Source organism: Lissotriton helveticus, chromosome 1_1 (assembly GCF_964261635.1).
Source record: "Lissotriton helveticus chromosome 1_1, aLisHel1.1, whole genome shotgun sequence".
Classification (NCBI taxonomy): domain Eukaryota; kingdom Metazoa; phylum Chordata; class Amphibia; order Caudata; family Salamandridae; genus Lissotriton; species Lissotriton helveticus.
In genome coordinates, this window is record NC_136057.1 from 333,715,005 (window position 1) to 333,728,639 (window position 13,635).

The 13,635-nt window shown below is 49.2% G+C and overlaps 1 protein-coding gene across 14 annotated transcripts in view; it reads left to right on the top strand.

The window, feature by feature from the left end:
- The window catches only part of LOC144804990 (V-type proton ATPase 116 kDa subunit a 4-like), a 6,844,636-nt gene that overhangs the window by 5,174,138 nt on the left and 1,656,863 nt on the right, over nucleotides 1–13,635 (top strand). The window lies entirely within an intron of this gene.

The window sequence follows — 13,635 nt, forward strand, 5'->3', positions numbered from 1 at the left end:
TTTTTATTTATAAACTCACTCTGGCGCGATTCGTCACCATCTGTTTTAATCTAGTTTAGGTTTTTCTGTTGACATACTTTTGTAATGTTCCAGCCGTACAATTAATTCCCAAATCTCTTTTTCTTAAACTGCACCTGCTCCCCCGACCATGAGTCATCACACAGAGTCTTGTGCGTGAGACAACGTGCACGCGCCAGCATCACGTTCCGATCAGCTTTAAACTCTGGTGTCTGACCCCACAGCCTCTTGCCTTTCCAGACTGAAGCTCCGCTCGGGACGCCGGATTTTTTCCAGCCCGCAGGTATTTGCCGCTTGTATGTGTAAGCGCATGGTTCCTAGTTCCAACGCGCATGCCTCCTTGTATTTCAGTTTGAGTCTCAGTAGTTGTTGGCTAACTCTGGGTTCCCCACTTTTGTATTTCCGCAGAACCACAACCAGCCAACCGTACCTTGGCGACGTTTTTGAAATAATTGACATGAGGAAGGTGACTATTCAGCCCGTCCCCTGTAAGTTTGCTCCCATCCATTTATGTAATTGTGGCCTACGACGCACCCTGGGTTGCAGTCCGTGCTCATTTTAACGCCGCTTCTATATTCCCAGATACTATCATTGATGTGCCTATCCCTTGAAGTCGTTTGTCTTGGATTTTTACTTGCTGTATGCTCCGTGTTTTACTACGTGACTCATGGTAATCCATTCAATATACCTTTTCCACCATTCCTGCTTTTTTCACTTTAGTAATCTGGATCCTCTGGGACCAGCCTTAATTTTAATTCCCTTTCACATATTTATTTTAGGATGTTTGCCCTTCCCCCCACCCCTGTCCTGAGGAAGACTCTCTTGTAAGGTCGCACTACTTCCTACAGTATCGTGGGGTCGAAACGTCGACAACCGGTCTGCCTGCCCGCTTCTACCCCAAGCGTGACATTTATTGTAACTTTAGAAGCATGGTGCATTAACTTGAACTCTATAAACATTTATGTTTTGTGTGTCTGGCTCTGTTGAGAAGCCAGGATTGTGAATTGTTTAATAATAAGGTCGCATGACCTTCACTGTGTCACTTCCCTAAACCTTGCACGACTCCTATCACTGACACCCTCCTTCCCTCATCCTTTGGGTCACTAATTCTTATGATGTTAGCATGCATTGTTGTGTATAATATATTTTGGACGGCGCATTGTGATTAAACAACAATGCTCCTTAAAGTTGATCGCATCGGTTCTCTTATTCATATTGAATTGTAACTTTTGCTTATAATACAGTGTTCTGGGACCCTTCCCTTTTGTACTGGCAAGCACCCAGGTCCCAGTGACTCGAACTGCAAAGTATAGATTAGAGCAGATATTAATGTTGCAAAAAGGGTTCCTCTGGGTAGAAATTGATTCTTGTTATTTAAGAGAACCCCCAACTATGGTGTTCTGTTTTCAATTCTGAGTTTGTGCTTCTGGTGCCCTAGTACTTTTTAGCAGTGCTGCCTACCAATATGCTTGACTTGTGACACCTACACCCTGTAATCCTCTGTCTTATGTAACATTTCCTTTACGCTAATTTATACACATGATTAATTGCCTCTGTGTAATTTGTGTGTAATGTAAAGTGCTCTGACACCCTACACTGGTATGAGTGGCGCTTTATAACTAATTAAATGCATCTGAACGTTCGGGGTTATGGAGCCTTAAGGCACACTGTTAAAGGGTTGCGGTGGTGATGAGGGAATCTGCATCTCCCAGCCTTATCTCAACATCACCTCCGCAGCACCACAGCATCAGCACAGCACAGGCTCAGCACCACCTCCTCATCAGTGCACCACCAACTCACCAACAGTGCAGCACCACATCAGCACCAGCGTAGCACCACCTTAACATAAGCACTGCCCAGCACTATCTCAGCATCAGCACACCACCCCCTAATGCAGCCTCACCTCAGCACCAATGCAGCACCACTTCAGTATCAGTACACCACCACCTCAGCACAGCACCAACTCAATATCACTCAGCACCACCTCAGAACCAGTGCCGCACCACCACCTCAACATCATGCAGCACCACCTCATCATCACCTCCTCATCAGTTCACCACCAACTCAGCATCAGCGCGGCACCACCTCAGCACCAGCGCCTGTCTTTCTGCTGCCTCCCCTGCCTGGTTGCTCTCCTTCCTGATCCTCTCTTGCATCGTCCATCTTCTTTAAAAAAACACGACATTGTAAGACTTGCGCATGTGCACACGCAAGATGTACAACATAGTGTTTTTTTTTTAAAGAAGATGGATGACGCGAGAGAGGAGGAGCAGGAAGGAGAGGAAGGGGAGGCAGCAGAAAGACAGGTAAGTCCCATCTTTAAACTTTTTAAAGTATTTGTGAGGCGGAGTTTTTGCCTACTCGGCGTCGCCACGGAGTGTGGAGTAGGCAAATCTCGGCAAACTCCGCTGGCAGAGCAGAGTTACTCACCCAGGGTTAACCACCACCAACACAGATCAACCTCAGCAGCAACTCAGCACTCATGCAGCTGTTAGACTAGAAATGTTCCTGCTTACGCATTATCCTATGTAAGTTAACATTTGCAGCACCATTTTCTATTTAGGCGCCATTTTGAATCATGAACAAAACTAATCCTTTGCTATTTCTGAGAAACGGCCTCTGGTAGGTTTCATTTCTCCTAGGTTGTGTTTTGCTTCACTAATGAATAGACTGTTCTTATTAGCGCATACCTTTTTCACTAGATAGAGGCATTCTCCCACTTTTCTGGTGACTGGCCTGACTGGAGCAACCTTGGACGTTGTGGGGGCGTGGCTAGTCGTCCGGCAAGATGGCCGCACTCTAGTGTAGCTCTGCCGGCCGCAGTGATCATCCTACAATTATCCTTCCCCTACTGCGCCATCCGTTACTGCATCTGGCGTGAGGGCTTCGCTGACACCGAGGGCTATCCACCGCTGTGGTTTTTGCCACTGGTGAACGCCTAGCTGTGCAACTAGACCACCCGGCAGAGCAGACCACGCTGTAATGGAGGCCGCGTGAGTCCCGATGTGAGTAGCCGGCGCCGTCAGTGGCAGAGATCGCCCACCTTGTGGCTTGGTGTGGTGAGGAGGGGACTCGGCGGGTCTGTGGCGGACGACCCGCGGGGTGATGTGATCGTCGCTGTACCTTCGGAGGAACCTGCATCAGACGCCGTGACCGGGGCGGGCTGCTCTCCTTCCGAGGCCCCTCTGGGGGTGTGAACTACGAGAGGCCCGGCTCCGGTGATCGTGGTGGGCTCAATCCTAAACTTACTACTATTTTGGTATTCACAGAATGCATTTACTCCTTTTGACATTCACAGAATGAACTTACTACGTTTAGTATTCACAGAAGTTAGGATTTCAACTTAAGTCTGTCTTAAGACAAACTTAAGACAGACCTAAGACAGACTTAAGACAGACTTAAGACAAAATCCTAACTTCTGTGAATACCAAAAGTAGTAAGTTCATTCTGTGAATGCCAAAAGGAGTAAGTGCATTCTGTGAATACCAAAATAGTAGTAAGTTTAGGATTGAGTCTTAAGTTCATTCTGTGAATCGTCCCACAGAGGGTAACATAACTAACAGGTGGGCTGCTTCTAAGCTGGCTGCATCATATTCCACCTATGCCAGAGGGGTGGTCATTCTCATTAAGAAAGGGGTGCCTTTTCAGGTCCTTCGCACGTGTGTGGACCCCGAAGGTTGGTGGGCTGCTGTGCAGGGTAAGCTGGGTCTGACGGTAGTCACCATTGTCAATACGTATGGCCCTGTAGTAGATGATGCTACACCCTTCCTACACATGCTTGATGTATTGCGCACATGGCCGGAAGCTGCTATCCTCTGGGGGGGGGGGGCGTTCTTAATACTCACCTAGACCCATTATCTGACAAATCTGACCCGAACGGGGCTCGTATGGTTAAAGTAGCCCATTGCATCAGAGGGCCCATGGTGGAGTTGGGGTTGGTAGACTCTTGGCAGCTAAGGCATGCAGGCGAGCTGGCTGGTACACACATAGTGGTACCAAAGGGGGTGGTGATGGACGGAGTATCTGAACCAATCAAACACTCACACCCAGTCAACAGATCTGGGTTGAATCCATCACCGTTCTTTAGCCCACTCTGCCACCCCAGTTCAGACATAGCCATATGCAAATCAGTCTGACCCTGTGCCTCATGGGAACAGTCCAGCCCGAACTGCCAAGCCATGCCTTCCCTGGACCGGACTCAAGCTTCCTAGGACTGGTTTCTGGCATTACAGCCGTCTTCAGCCAGGCTTGCTTGAATCCAGTGGCAAAGTGAGCAAGGGACTCACATCTGAGCATACCCTGCCAACTTATGGCGACAAAGCGGTACAAAAGGGGGTAGTGATGGACAGAGTATCTGAACCAATCAAATACTCACACCCAGTCAAAAGTTCTGGGTTGAATCCATCACCGTTCTTCAGCCCACTCTGCCACCCTAGTTCAGACATGGCCATATGCAAATCAGTCTGACCCTGTGCCTCATGGGAACAGTCCAGCTTGAACTGCCAAGCCATGCCTTCCCTGGACCAGACTCAAGCTTCCTAGGACCGGTTTCTGGCATTACAGCCGTCTTCAGCCAGGCTTGCTTGAATCCAGTGACAAAGTGAGCAAGGGACTCACGTCTGAGCATACCCTGCCAACTTATGGCGACAAAGCGGTACAAAAGGGGGTGGTGATGGACGGAGTATCTGAACCAATCAAACACTCACACCCAGTCAACAGATCTGGGTTGAATCCATCACCGTTCTTTAGCCCACTCTGCCACCCCAGTTCAGACATGGCCATATGCAAATCAGTCTGACCCTTTGCCTCATGGGAACAGTCCAGCCCGAACTGCCAAGTTATGTCTTCCCTGGACCGGACTCAAGCTTCCTTGGCCATTGGATTCAAGATAGCCTGGCTGATGAGGATTATGAATCCGAAACCGGTCCCAGGATGCTTGTTTCCGGTCCAGGGAAGACATGGCTTGGCAGTTTGGGCTGGACTGTTCCCCTGAGGCACAGGGTCAGACTGATTTGCATATGGCCATGTATGAACTGGGGTGGCTGAGTGAGCTAAAGAATGGTGATGGATTAAACCCAGATCATTTGACTGGGGGTGAGTGTTTGATTTGTGCAAACGCTCCGTCCATCATCCCTTTTTGTATGGCTTTGTTCGCCCTAAGTTGGCAGGGTATGCTCAGACGTGAGTCCCTTGCTCACTTGGCCACTGGATTCAAGATAGCCTGGCTGATGAGGATTATGAATCCGAAACCTGTCCCAGGATGCTTGTTTCGGGTCCAGGGAAGACATGGCTTGCAGTTCGGGCTGGACTGTTCCCATGAGGCACAGGGTCAGACTGATTTGCATATGGCCATGTCTGAACTGGGGTGGCTGAGTGAGCTAAAGAATGGTGATGGATTAAACCCAGATCAGTTGACTGGGGGTAAGTGTTTGATTTGTTCAAACGCTCCGTCCATCATCTCCTTTTGTATGGCTTTGTTCGCCCTAAATTGGCAGGGTATGCTCAGACGTGAGTCCCTTGCTCACTTGGCCACTGGATTCAAGATAGCCTGGCTGATGAGGATTTTGAATCCGAAACCGGTCCCAGGATGCTTGTTTCCGGTCCAGGGAAGACATGGTTTGGCAGTTCGGGCTGGACTGTTACCATGAGGCACAGGGTCAGACTGATTTGCATATGGCCATGTCTGAACTGCGGTGGCTGAGTGAGCTAAAGAATGGTGATGGATGAAACCCAGATCAGTTGACAGGGGGTGAGTGTTTGATTTGTTCAAATGCTCCGTCCATCATCCCCTTTTGTATGGCTTTGTTCGCCCTAAGTTGGCAGGCTATGCTCAGACGTGAGTCCCTTGCTCACTTGGCCACTGGATTCAAGATAGCCAGGCTGATGAGGATTATTAATCCGAAACCGGTCCCAGGATGCTTGTTTCCTTTCCAGTGAAGACATGGCTTGGCAGTTCGGGCTGGACTGTTCCCATGAGGCACAGGGTCAGACTGATTTGCATATGGCCATGTCTGAACTGGGGTGGCTGAGTGAGGTAAAGAATGGTGATGGATTAAACCCAAATCAGTTGACTGGGGGTGAGTGTTTGATTTGTTCAAACGCTCCGTCCATCATCCCCTTTTGTATGGCTTTGTTCGCCCTAAGTTGGCAGGGGATGCTCAGAAGTGAGTCCCTTGCTCACTTGGCCACTGGATTCAAGATAGCCTGGCTGATGAGGATTATGAATCTGAAACCGGTCTCAGGATGCTTGTTTCCGGTCCAGGGAAGACATGGCTTGGCAGTTCGGGCTGGATTGTTCCCATGAGGCACAGGGTCAGACTGATTTGAATATGGCCATGTCTGAACTGAAGTGGCTGAGTGAGCTAAAGAATGGTGATGGATTAAACCCAGATCAGTTGACTGAGGGTGAGTGTTTGATTTGTTCAAACGCTCTGTCCATCATCCCCTTTTGTATGGCTTTGTTCGCCCTAAGTTGGCAGGGTATGCTCAGACGTGAGTCCCTTGCTCACTTGGCCACTGGATTCAAGATAGCCTGGCTGATGAGGATTATGAATCCGAAACCGGTCCCAGGATGCTTGTTTCCGGTCCAGGGAAGACATGGCTTGGCAGTTCGGGCTGGACTGTTCCCATGAGGCACAGGGTCAGACTGATTTGCATATGGCCATGTCTGAACTGGGGTGGCTGAGTGAGGTAAAGAATGGTGATGGATTAAACCCAGATCAGTTGACTGGGGGTGAGTGTTTGATTTGTTCAAACGCTCCGTCCATCATCCCCTTTTGTATGGCTTGGTTCGCCCTAAGTTGGCAGGGGATGCTCAGAAGTGAGTCCCTTGCTCACTTGGCCACTGGATTCAAGATAGCCTGGCAGATGAGGATTATGAATCTGAAACCGGTCTCAGGATGCTTGTTTCCGGTCCAGGGAAGACATGGCTTGGCAGTTCGGGCTGGACTGTTCCCATGAGGCACAGGGTCAGACTGATTTGCATATGGCCATGTCTGAACTGGGGTGGCTGAGTGAGCTAAAGAATGGTAATGGATTAAACCCAGATCAGTTGACTGAGGGTGAGTGTTTGATTTGTTCAAACGCTCCGTCCATCATCCCCTTTTGTATGGCTTTGTTCGCACTAAGTTGGCAGGGTATGCTCAGACGTGAGTCCCTTGCTCACTTGGCCACTGGATTCAAGATAGTCTGGCTGATGAGGATTATGAATCTGAAACTGGTCCCAGGATGCTTGTTTCCGGTCCAGGGAAGACATGGCTTGGCAGTTCGGGCTGGACTGTTCCCCTGAGGCACAGGGTCAGACTGATTTGCATATGGCCATGTATGAACTGGGGTGGCTGAGTGAGCTAAAGAATGGTGATGGATTAAACCCAGATCATTTGACTGGGGGTGAGTGTTTGATTTGTTCAAACGCTCCGTCCATCATCCCCTTTTGTATGGCTTTGTCCGCCCTAAGTTGGCAGGGTATGCTCAGACGTGAGTCCCTTGCTCACTTGGCCACTGGATTCAAGATAGCCTGGCTGATGAGGATTATGAATCCGAAACCGGACCCAGGATGCTTGTTCTGGTCCAGGGAAGACATGGCTTGACAGTTTGGGCTAGAATGTTCCCATGAGGCACGGGGTCAGACTGATTTGCATATGGCCATGTCTGAACTGGCGTGGCTGAGTGAGCTAAAGAATGGTGATGAATTTAACCCAGATCAGTTGACTGGGGGTGAGTGTTTGATTTGTTCAAACACTCCGTCCATCATCCCCTTTTGTATGGCTTTGTTCGCTCTAAATTGGCAGGGTATGATCAGATGTGAGTCCCTTGCTCACTTGGCCACTGGATTCAAGATAGCCTGGCTGATGAGGATTATGAATCCGAAACCGGTCCCAGGATGCTTGTTTCCGGTCCAGGGAAGAAATGGCTTGGCAGTTCGGGCTGGACTGTTCCCATAAGGCACAGGGTCCGACTGATTTGCATATGGCCATGTCTGAACTGGGGTGGCTGAGTGAACAATTCAAACACTCACCCCCAGTCAACTGATCTGGGTTTAATCCATCACCATTCTTTAGCTCAAACGCTCCGTCCATCATCCCAAATATGAACACGCTCCCACTCTAGAAACACTGGCCCAGATCCGTGAGATGACAGAGGAATACAACACCCTGGCAGAAACGGAAATTAAATATCTGTCCAAACGTCATGTAGCCCGTGCATATGGAGAGGGCGGGAGACCAGGTAGAAATTTGGTGGATAGACTGCAGCGTAGGTCAGCGAACCCCCCTATTGACCACATAGTAAATGACACCGGTATATCGCACCATATACAAGATGGAATTGTACAGCAGTTCCGACAGTTCTATGCCTCAGTGTACTCCACTAGAGGAGGTATGACGGAGGAGGCCATGTAAGATTACCTCGAAGACACGGCTATAACGTGGCTCTCTGACATCCACAGGAAGTATCTGGGGTTGCCCATAGACGACAAAGATATCAGGGAGGCCATATTCTCTCTACCTAACAACAAGGCGCCGGGGCCTGATGGCCTAACTGCGGAATTTTATAAACACTATGCGGATCTTCTTATCCACATCTGCTAGAGTTGTATGCTGAAGCCCATGATACTGGCCATCTTCCTCCTTCCCTCAGACAGGCCCTCATAATTACCCTGCTGAAGAAAGACAGTCCCAGACGAGCTGTGACTCATATCGTCCCCTCTCGCTAATAAATCTGTGCGTGAAACTTTTGGCGAAAGTACTGGCCACTCGATTGCAGCCCCTCATGCCCCTCTTAGTACTTCCAGATCAGTCCGGCTTCATTCCGGAGCGCTCCACTTCCGTTAACCTACGTACTATATTTGCTATTCTTCATGTGTTAAATCCTTATTTGCCTGCCGTTGCCGTATTACTGGATGCTGCAAAAGCATTTGATTCTGTGGACTGGCGGTGCCTGTTTTTCATGCTTCGTAGGATGGGCTCCCCCCCCAGTATTCATCAGATGGGTGCAAGTTCTGTATACTTACATCACAGCTAGGGTGCGGGTTGGTGGGGTCACTTCAGAACCATTTCCTGTGGAGAGGGGCACAAGACAGGTGTGTCGTTGGTCCCCTCTCCTATTTGCCCTCATACTAGAACCCCTAGCATGCAAGATCAGGCAGGGACATAAGGCAGCCGGACAGAACTTTCACAATCAGCCTGTGGGAATTTCTCTATATGCAGACGACATGGTTGTCTATGTCCGTGAACCCCACATGTACCTCTCCTCAGTGATAAGGAAATACCTAAAATTCAGCCTCTTTTCAGGGCTCCAAAACCATTGGGAAAAATCTATCATAATTCCCCTGATGCAAATCACCACTCTGCCACAGTTAGAATACCCGCTCTTATGGTCTGCAGACCCAGTGAAATATCTAGGGGTGTGGATTCACCGGGACCCGGAAGTGGTGGTTAAAGAAAACTATGGCCGGGCCTATACCACACTGACACAGCAGATTGATAGATGGGTGGGCATGCCTTTCTCTCTTTCAGATCGTATAGCTATAATTAAGATGGTCATCCTTCCGAAATATTTATATTTATTCTGTAATGTTCCTGTGTGCTTATCAAAACACTTCTTTAAACAACTCCTGACTCAGCTATTGCCCTAGGTATGGGGGAATAAGCAGCCCAGGATCAGTTGGCATACACTTACACAGACATTTGAAAGAGGGGGTTTCCAAGCTCCTGATTTTTACGTGTATTATTTGTGTAGTCAGGCACAATATGCTTACTTTTTGTTTAAACCGCATGACTATCTACCTCATGTGGCAGTAGAAGAGGGCGACGCATTTCCGGTGTCACTAAGCGGCGTCTTCACTCACGTTAAGCGACATACACCCAAAAACGAGATCAACACCATTGACGTCACGGTGAGGACATGGCAGGAAATCGGGAGAAGGAATAATAGTCTTCCATTGTATGCACCTGATTTGCCGATACAGGGACATGCCGCCCTTTCGGTAGCTCAGGAACACGGTCCGATGCTGACACTGTGGGAGGTGGTACTAACACTAGTGGGTGATCCATACATGGACGTGAAATATGTCACTGATCACGACTTAGGTTACGTACAACATCCCACGCGACTCTTTCAATTTGCTTACTTCCGACTGCGTCAAGCAATGAAGGCTCATTACACTACATTCCCTGATGAACCACGAGTGTCTCAGGCATTACAGACGGTGATAGTAGCTCCTAGCCGGAAAAAGCTGATAACAAAACTGTATAAAGCAATACAAGGAGACACAGCTATAGGGCACGATAAGAGCTTGACCCGCTGGAATTTGATATTGATGCCCCCGATTATAGATATAATGTGGGAACAAGTCTGCACACTGACGGGACGGCTAACGTCGAACAACAACCTACGCATCATACATGTTAAATTCATACATCAGGTCTACCACTCTCCCCACAAGTTGCATAAGCTGGGACTGTGTGATTCGGCCTGCTGTAGGAGATGTGGACACGGTGAGGCTGACTTTATGCATCTGGCGTGGCAGTGTGGTGCGGTATTCAGGTACTGGGAGCATGTCATTGCACTGATTTACAGGATGACAGGCCAGGCGCTGCCTTGTACTCCCCTAGAGTGCTTATTAAACTACACTCCCCAATGCAAATCGTTAGTGGGTCTATTTGTGCAAGTGGCTCTATTACTCGCCAAAAGGCGTATATTGTTTACGTGGGATAGTAGACTGAAACCACTGTAGGAGAGTAGGGTCTGCAATCCTATGGTCACCCCAGATTTTTGCTTTTTGCTTCACTGGTTTACGACTTTCCCTGGCTGTGGGCCTGCTAATCAGACCCACAGCCTAGCTGTTCTCTATCTAAATTGACACACATGTGCATTTACCAATTGGTAGTGGGTCACTCTTACAAGTCCTTCTACAGTGTACCATAGGTACCCAGGGCATATGTGCACCCCAGGCCTACCAGGGGCTGAAGCATGTATCATGCCACCCCTGGCTGGCCATCTAAACAGACACAACTGGCTGGTAACACAGCTGGGGCAAGGTGGTGTAATCACCCTTTGCTGTAGATATAGTACACCTATATCTAACCCCAAAATGGACACATATATTCCTATAAGTCACTCCTATGGCAGGCCTTATCAATCCTGAAGGCAGAGTGCTTGGAATTATATGAGATGGTGCTGTAGCATGAGCTGAGCCTGTCTGCAGCTTTCGGAACCAAGTCCTTTAGCTGTTTCCATGATAACGCTATACCATATACTCTTAAGTGCATTATAATCCTCGCGGCTATTGCTAACTTTGGTATAACATTATCAAAACATGTTGAGTAAGGTTGCATACGAATTGGAATACTACCCCCTCGCCAGTTCGGGGGTAGCATTCCACCCTTTTAGAGGGACACGACATGTATGTAACTGTGAACCCCGGTTAAAGTTAAACAGAGCCTCAGCATCACAAAATGGATGCTGCCACCACAGACACAAGTCTGACCTCCTGCTGCTGGGAGTCCTTCCAGCGAGGGAGGCCTGGACAAAGGGTTTTTATGGCTTGGGAGGTGCTAGCACCACCCCAGGCAGGATTTTGTGTATTAGGTAGGACAGGCCTGAAAGGAATGAGACATGCCTGGGGCACACAAGGTGTCCCTGTGCATACCCCGGTTCAAACCAGTTGCTGGGGCACTCCAGCCCCAGCTCTGGCACGAAACCGGGACAAAGGATAGGGGGTGTAACTACCCTCCTTCCTGGTCCCACCCATGGGAGGGACCTAGTCACTAGTGCAGCCCCCTTTAGGAGAATAAAGGTAGGAGCCGGTCCCATTCCAAGTAAGATTATCCTGAACAACTTTACAAGAAGAAACTCTGGACTTCGACGTTCTGCTCCACAGAAGACTGAAGAATCTCCCTTGTGGGCAAGGAGTGTCCACCCTGCAACTGCAGGCACCATAAAGCGTCCTAGCGGTTCACTTTGTCGTCCTTCCTGCCGGAACCAGACCTCAGAGCCCGACGAGACCCAGATTCCCAGACCTCTCCGACCTCTACCCACATCTGCAGCACAGCTGAGACCCGTGGGTGCGACGAGACACGTGGGACCGGCCATCTTGAAGAAACTGCACTTCGCTTCCAGCACGACTTCAGAGGCATCCTCGAGAAAGTGCTTTGGGGTTTGAGAAGCCCCAGCCCGAGCAGCTCCTGCACCAAAGACCAGCCCCCCAGCATCCACGATATCTGCGTGGGGCCCTTTTGCTTGATTGCTGCTGGACGCGTTGTCTGGTCACTTGCCGGCTGGCTAGTGACCTCCTAGACGACGATCCACGAAATCTACACTGCTGGTCTGGTTGCTCCAGACTGGCCCTTGCTCCCTTCCAAACAAGGAGCACCCCGGACCCTTCTGGTCCGCACCAGAAGCCGTTTCCGCTCACCGCGTGGGTTGCCTTTGCCAAGGCCTGTTGACTCCAAATCCGGATCTGATACCGCCGACCGTGAGAGCCTGCGTGGGACAGCTCGTGCCTCCATCCTGGTCGTCAAAGACACCTCCTGGTCCACGTGGCTGCAGAGTCAAGCGTCCACTCTTCACCTGATCGCGAGGACAGCACCTGGTTCCTTCCTGGTTCCACACCGGTCACTGACTAGTGACTTTGAACACTGTCCCCTCTGCTTTCAGGTCCTTTTCTTCCTCGATCCACCCTTGGATCGCACCGGACATCTTCCTCCTGCTCGCCTGCAGCATCTTTCTTCAAGGCTCCATTGACTTTAACGCGGAAACCCGACACACTTTCACACCTATGCACCCGCAGCCCGTGGGTGAGGTAACGAGAGCATTTCGGTGCTCATAGGTAGATTGACTCTCCTAGTGTCCAGATATCCAGTCGTTTTAGTCGTAACTAGTAGGAACTGTCTTTTACTTACCTTTTCGAAATTTGTTCTGCCCATTGACTTTGTTCTGCATCTCGCGTGTGAGTTCACACTCTGCACACGCGTCCCGTGGGCCTCCTGCTACTTACCTAAGGTTAGGGTAGTGTAGTCCCAGCGATCCTACAGCCTCTGGGCATCTTCATTTCTTCTATCGATTTCCTTATACAATTTACTTAGTATATGGTTTGTCTTGCCCCTAGGGCACCATTGTAATTTGTGCAACTTATCGTATTTTTCTTAAGAGTCTTGTCATGTGCTTAGCCCTCTGACCTCATAAAGAGTTCAGAGGTGTTTTGTTATTAATAAATATATTGTTTATTTTCATAACAACCTGTGTGGTGTCCTTTCATCTGGTATTCAAGGGGTTATATTTGGTAAAACAGCTGGCTTCACTTGCCAAAAGAGTTTAGCCTAAGACTGCTTTGTCCATGCTACCATTAGGATAGCTGGTCTATAAGGTTGACTTACAAACAATCACCATAAGGGTTGTTTGGACTGATACAAGGTGATGACTAGAACTAGTGAGCATCATATATCAGGCCAACTTCTCACAACCACAGATATTGCCTATTGCCAGGAACAACTAGAATTATATGCAGAAGGATTGCCGACATCGTCCAGACCCAAGGATATCTGGGCCCCCTTCAGGGAATACTTGTGGGCTCAAACGGAGCAAGCCTCAGAATGACTGCCTGTCGGGCTAATGACC